The sequence below is a fragment of the Equus caballus genome, chromosome 9, assembly GCF_041296265.1.
Source record: "Equus caballus isolate H_3958 breed thoroughbred chromosome 9, TB-T2T, whole genome shotgun sequence".
Classification (NCBI taxonomy): domain Eukaryota; kingdom Metazoa; phylum Chordata; class Mammalia; order Perissodactyla; family Equidae; genus Equus; species Equus caballus.
Genome location: NC_091692.1, coordinates 63,273,861 through 63,280,637, shown reverse-complemented (window position 1 = coordinate 63,280,637; position 6,777 = coordinate 63,273,861). Strand labels below are relative to the sequence as shown.

The 6,777-nt window shown below is 47.2% G+C and overlaps 1 long non-coding RNA gene across 5 annotated transcripts; it reads right to left on the bottom strand.

Annotated features, from left to right (window-relative positions):
• On the bottom strand, positions 1 to 6,504 carry LOC102148490 (uncharacterized). Of its 5 annotated transcripts, none has more exons than XR_011421326.1 (4): positions 6,000 to 6,498; positions 2,358 to 3,036; positions 2,132 to 2,219; positions 1 to 1,197 (listed from the first exon to the last, which is right to left on the bottom strand). It is a non-coding gene; the product is annotated as an uncharacterized lncRNA (long non-coding RNA). The 5 variants fall into 5 exon arrangements; XR_011421329.1 differs by having other exon boundaries at positions 2,770 to 3,003; positions 6,000 to 6,090; XR_011421327.1 differs by having other exon boundaries at positions 2,358 to 3,003; positions 6,000 to 6,077.
• Between the last annotated feature and the right edge of the window lie 273 nt (positions 6,505 to 6,777).

Sequence of the window (6,777 nt, the reverse complement as noted above, 5' to 3'; positions counted from 1 at the left end):
GCCGGCCCCAAGCTCCTTTTTATTTATAAATTAATGCAGAACAAAGTGTGTTGATTGAAAAGCTTCATGGCACAAAGGCTGCAGAGAAAACACCCCATTTTTAAGAACTTAGAGAAATGCTCACAATCCAACAATAATCCAAAAAGGAAAAAACATAAAATTCAACATACAGGTTGATCTCAGTCACATGCATTCATTTGTTGGCGATAAACCATAATAATACAGGCTGTCTCTGGCTGATGAAATTCAAATAGTTTTCAATTTTCTCTTTCTTTTACTTTTCAGCATATTCCAGAATCTCTATAATAAGATTTTTATACTTTTATAATCAAAATTAATAAAAGGTAAATTTTAAGAAAGAAGAATATGTAGTAGAAATGAAAAAAGACAGAAAATTCAGAGGCCAGAGAGTTTTTACATTTTGGGGGCCAAAGACCACCCCGGCTGATGAGCATGTTTGGGGCCATTTTATGGGACAAACCTCAGCCCAGGGAAGGTTTCTGCCATCACTGACGAGCTTTGCTCCACCAGTAAAGGTGCTCATGTCTCGGTCCGGCTGCTGACACCTGGCTCTGCTCTGGACAAGCCATTTCACCTTCAGGGCCTCAGTTTCCTCTTCTGAAGGGTCAGGTCCATACAGTGTCAAAGTCCAAAGATCCAATTTCATATAATTTGATGCTTACTTTTCTAACACCACCTGTAGAAAAATATTCCACTTTGGCTAAGAAGGTTGAGTTCAGCTGGACACATTTGCTTTCTGGGAGGCACTGGGATGAGCTGGACATGCAGAGTCGGGTAGAGAACCATCCCTGTCTCAAGGCGTTTACCATCTGCTGAGAGGGCCAGAGGGGAAGGGAGGGTGAGGCTATGTTAAAAGTATGTTCAGAGAGTTGAAAGCACAGAGATGGGAGATTCAACCAGTCCTGGCTTGGAGAGTGAGGGGAATCTGAGATGTTCTCCTGGAAAAGATGACACCCCAGCTGAGTTGTAGAGAAAAAATAAGGTAGCAGAACCGGGAAGGCACAAATGGACTTCTATCCTTGCAGCATACTGGCAGTGCTTAGGGAGTGAGAGGAATCAGTTTTAAAATTTAAGGAATTCGAGGCCAAAAGACATTCAAGTGGTTGCTCAAGAAGAAGGCCAGGGAGTAGTTAGCACCAAGTAGCTCATGTCACCCACTCTGACGCCCCTTAACATCTGGAAGGACAGGAGACACTGTTATTAACAGAAAGGAAACAGTCTGACTGATTTCAACCGTAGGTCTTTACTTTTCCCATGGAGGCATTTTTAAATTCCTACTGAGACTGCCCCCTAACGCCTCTGGAATCTTCGCCTTGCTGCTATAGCTCCCATTACCCTTCTCCCATCACCACCACCACCACCATCATTTACAGACAGCCTAACCTTTCTCTTTGACCTCTCAGAGCATAACTTACATGAATTGGGCCAAAGAGAGCTGCTTTGAGGCTGGCTCATATCTTTGGACACATGCCTAAAGCCCGGGCCCTTTCCCCGACTGATAAGATGCAGAAAGAACAGGAACGAAAGCTGATGTCATGACCAGGCCAGGCAGACTCCCCGCTGGGCCCGTGTCCTGCTTGGAGCGGCTGGTGGGAAATTAGTCACGTAGCACCCGCAGCAGCCCAGGCAAGGAGAGCGCAGCAGGCAGACGGGTTTCCCTCGGAGCGCTGCTGTGTGTTGCCTGTGAATTTCCCTCCCCCCTCTGCCCTCTCTCTGCTCCTCTAGCCCACTCCAAAGTGGAAACAAAGATTGTTAACAACCTCTGACCTGAATGTGCGATGGAATATATTCACATGCCTGCTCGCCAAGTGAGCTTCTCAGCTCTCCAAGGATGGTTAAGACTAGGGCTGTGGGAAAGGGGAGGCAGAGGGGAAGAGGAGGGAGGGACGGAGGGGCGCATGGGTGAGAAGGACCCACTGCCTCCAGGACCGGTGGACAGACCGAAGGAAATGCTCTCAGAGATGAACTCCCTTCATGCGGTCTCTCGGGAATCCATCCCCACTGAACAATTGTAATACTTAGGTTCATGCCAGCTGCTGTTACAAACCAACCACAAAAGTTCAGTGAACACAACAGAAGTTTATTCCTTGCTTGTGTAACAGTTCCTCACCGGTGCTCCTGACGAGTGGGCAGCTTTGCTGGGACAGGCACCTCCGTCTGCCGGCCATGGGAAGCTCTGGCCACACAGTGTAGGAGGCCTTTGGAGGGAAGGAATGGAGAGGATAAGACTGAGAAGCTGTCCTTCAATACTTCAGTAAAAGCCTGTATAGATGTTTCCCTTTCTGAATCGTAATTCTAGCAAGTGGAATGAGCACAGACGTTGTAGTCAGACAGACCTGTATTCAAATCCCAGCTCTGCCACTTCCTGGCTGTGTGACTCTGGGCAATTTACTCAGTCTCTCTGAAGGTTCTCATTTGAGAAACAAGGATATCAATGCCTCACATTGTTCTTGTGAGGATCAAATAAAACGACATTCAGAACACATCAAGCATTTAGATCAATACATGTTCTTCCTCTAAGCAGAGCCCTTGAGTGGTTCTTGAATGGCTCTTTCTGCTTAAAAGAATCCTGGGAAATGGTGTTGGGGTGACTGCCATCTGGAAAAAAGAAAAGCAGAATTCCCTGCCTCTTTCCTCACCCCTAAATAGATCAAAGATTTCTTTTATTATCTTGGAGTAGGAAAGGCCTTTATGAACATGATTCAAAACTCAGAAACTATGAAGGAAAAGAATGGGCAATCTGATTACATAAAGAAAAAATATCGGGCTGGCCGGTGGCACAGCAAAGTTCACACGTTCTGCTTCGTGGCCCAGGGTTCACCAGTTTGGGTCCAGGTACAGCCATGGCACTGCTTGGCAAGCCATGCTGTGGTAGGCGTCCCACATACAAAGTAGAGGAAGATGGGCATGGATGTTAGCTCAGGGCCAGTCTTCATCAGCAAAAAGAGGAGGATTGGCAGCAGATGTTAGCTCAGGGCTGATCTTCCTCAAAAAAAAAAGAAAAAGAAAAAATATCTGCATGGGAAAAAAAATAGACATAGTGAAAGAGAAATGACAAACCATGAACGACATTTGCAACTATATCCCAAAGAGCTAATTTCCTTAATAAATAAAGAACTCTTATAAATCAATAAGAAAAAGACTAACAACCAAATTGAAGTGACCCCAGGCTAAAAAATAGACAGTTCCCAGAGAAGAAAATACAAATGGCTTTTAAGCATTGAAAAGATGCCCAACCTTACTCATAATAAAATAAATGTAAATTAAAACTACAAATAGATAACAATTTAAAAGCTTTCATATTGGCAAAAACCCAAAAAGTTTGGTAACACTGTATTTTGAAGACATAGGGAAACAGACTTTTATACGTATTGCTGATGAGAGTGGAAACTGATGCACTGTTTATGGAGAGCAATTTGGTAATTCTGTCAATATTTAGATTTCATGTAACCTTTGATTTAGCAATGCCAATTTATGGATTTAACCTGAATAGCCACAAAGAGAAGAGTGGTTAATGTAATTAAGATAATGGCATATAAGTGAATATAGGGTCAACCCTGTATGTGCTGAGATGGAAAATTTTCCAAAGTGGAAAAAGATTAGAACAGCGTATATTTACAGTGTGCTCTCACTTGTGTTTTTAAAGAGTAAGTAGAATCACCCCCATTTTACGGATGAAAGAAGTGAGGCTCAGCAGAGTTGGCAGCCCTCAGTCATCACAGAGTAGTTAGATACCAGAGGCCTGCTTGCCAGGTGAGCTTCTCAGTTCTCCAAGAACCATCAAGACTAGGGCTGTGGGAAAGGGGAGGAAGGGAGGGATGGAGGGGCCCCTCTGGGTCAGGCCCAGGGCTGTCTGGTCTCTCTGGTAATGAAACCCAGGTTCTTAACACCTGGCTTTGGAGCCTGCCCTAACCTAGTAACCACAGGGCTTCCCTACCCTCTCTTCTACCTCTTCCCTTCATGCACCTTTCCACGAATAAAACTGAACTTGTCTGCTTCCCTCCGCACACATTCCCGTTTTCCAGCATGACTCCATGTCTCTGTTTGTACTGCTTAGAGCTCTGGAGGAGCCAGATCAAATGCTACCTCCTCCAGGAAGCCTTCACTGGCTCTCCCAGACACAATTAATTTTTGCCTCTTCTAAACCCTCAAGCACTTCATCTTCTTCATGGAAATCTTTGGAGGGCAGGTCCTAGAGAGAATAAAAGAGAAGAAGGGAGGAAAGAAACTAATATTTATGTGGGCCTACTTGTGTCAGGCACAGTGCCAGTGCTTTCACACGAGCGTTTATTACTGGACCATAGGTTGGTGGAGGCAGGGTCCATGTCTGCTTGATCCTGGCATCTCCCCGAAGGCCCAGCACAGCTCCACTCCTTCAATACAAATAACTTTTGAGATTCTCCTACATGGTGGGTACTATATTTGGTACCGAGGATACCAAAATGAACAGGGTGAATAGGACAGAGTCTCAGCTTCCAGTCCCTGTCTAGTGGGGGAGCCAACCGTAGGATGCACTACACATATTTGAACACTGTTAGCAGGTGGGTGGAACAGGGTCGTTGGGTGGATGGATGAATGGATGTGTGCATCTGACCAGATCCCATCCCATTCCTACCTTCACTTCAAACCTTGCACAGTTCATTCTGAATCCACTCCTGAGATGGCCCTTTTCATGCACAGCGCCCGGGTTACAAAGTTCTCCCTCTCACGCGGTCTCTCTAGAACTGCGTTGTTTGATACTGTAGCCAATAGCCACATGCGGCTATTAAAGTTTAGATTCATTACAACCTCAAAGAGTCAGGAAAGTGTGAAAGAGCTGGGGGACAGCATTGCCCTGCTCTGCATCCCAATATACTGAACAGTCACAGATAACTGTGGCCCCTCCCCTGAGGAGGGGGCCGGGTGGAGGCGGTCTGTGCAGGATTCAGGGTCCCCAGGGAAGCTCACAACAGGAAACCACTCCCTCTGCTTGGAGGCTCCCTAATCCTTCCTACTCCCACCACGACCGGCACAGATGCAGACTCCTAAATGGAGGGCTTGCCAGCCACCCAGCCAGTGACATAGTGAACTTGGGATGTGGGACCACAGAGGACTTTCACCTCTCATAGCATGCCCACGGGGGCGCAGCAAGGTGAGGGGGTGCCCTGAGGCCACAGCGCCCCCCTTCCTTCCACTCGCAGTGCAGAGCCACGAGGCAGGAGTGGCCTCCACACTGGCTCCCCCTCCCTGTGCCAGCCCTCGTGGCCTCTCCAGGGGCCAGGGCCTCCTGGGCACTGCCCGGAGGGAGGGGGAGCTGCTGCAGCTGCCGGTACCTGGGCCTGTTTCCCTGCCCAAGAGTGGGGAGGGGAGCAGAAGAGGCTGGCCTCCCTGCGGGAGTAATTTTCCTCTCTGCCTCTCCTGCCCCGCCTGGAGACCTCCTCAGGCTCTCCTCCCGTGGACACCAGCTCTGCGCTGCTGTTGGCCTGGCTCCTCCGCGGTCTCTACCTGGCAGAGAGACCGGAGCCAGCCACTAGAGGGTAGCGAATATCCTCTTTTTAATCCTGAGTAAAGTGGGTGAGAAGGACAGCTCCCAGGGCGCTGTTGGTCCCCAGCCCCACAGAAGGGAAAATAAAACAGAAACCATTTAAGAGAGAAATTAATGCAAACCATGTTTTCATGTTTTACATGAATTTCCAGGTAAATGTGAATCAAAAGAAATCCCTCAAGAAATCAAGTAAGAAAACTCCCACAGCACGATGTTCCATGCTCACTTCTTATTGTGGAATCTGTATTAATTAACTCCTGTAATAATGTGCTCTCCAAGCCCCGAGAATCTAACAGCACAGCAACATAATACTGTTTGTTCTCCAGGAGGTATTTTACAAGGGGAAGACCAACATGCATGTTTCTCTCACTCCCTTAGCATTTGGCAGTCTCTTTTATTATATTCGTCACATGGTTTAAGAACTAAGTTGAGAAGTGAAATGAAAATTCAGTACCTGCCCCAGCTGAGCTCTGGGCAACCAGCTGTGTTCTGTCTCTTCAGCCTCCCACCGGGCGAGTGGAATCACTGGCAGTCATGATGTTTCTACAAACCGACGCCCCCTAGTGGCCACACCAAAGCCTGGACATTGACATAACCTTTCACCAGCAAAGCTGGGGTGTACTTATCAACAGAACTGAAAAATTCCTCAAACTGCTTTTCTGTCTTTCAGATTATACTGCGCATTCCTATGTATTATTTATCATCTCCAACATGCTTGCTTATCTTTAGAAAGAAGTTCCCTTCCTTAGGAGGCTGTTCCATTTTTTCTCGACAGGCGAAACAAAACAGAAAAATTCCTGTCGTGTCAATCCTGAGAGCTAGATTGCACTATGCAATTTTTAAAACAGCCCCGCAACGAGATTTTTACTCTCCCTATTCTGTAGATGAAGAAATGGGTGTCCTGGAAGTGTCTCGGCCAAGGCCACACAGCTGTTCCCGAATGAAGTCTGTCCGGATTTGGAAATTGATTGCTTTGCTGTCCCCTCAGATGACCTCCTGGAGGACAGGAAGCAAACTGGGTTGTAAGTCTCTGAAAGCACACAGCACCTGGCTTCACAGTTGGCACATCTTATGCCCTCAGCACACGAGGCATAAGAAGACAGTGTGACCAATGTGGAATAAGGGACAGAGATCCAGAGATCACCTCAGCCCCGGGACCTGAGGGATGCACTGTGCCTTAGGGAGTGCACTGGGGGCTGGTGGGTAGATTGCGTGGTCTTCTGGAGCCTCAT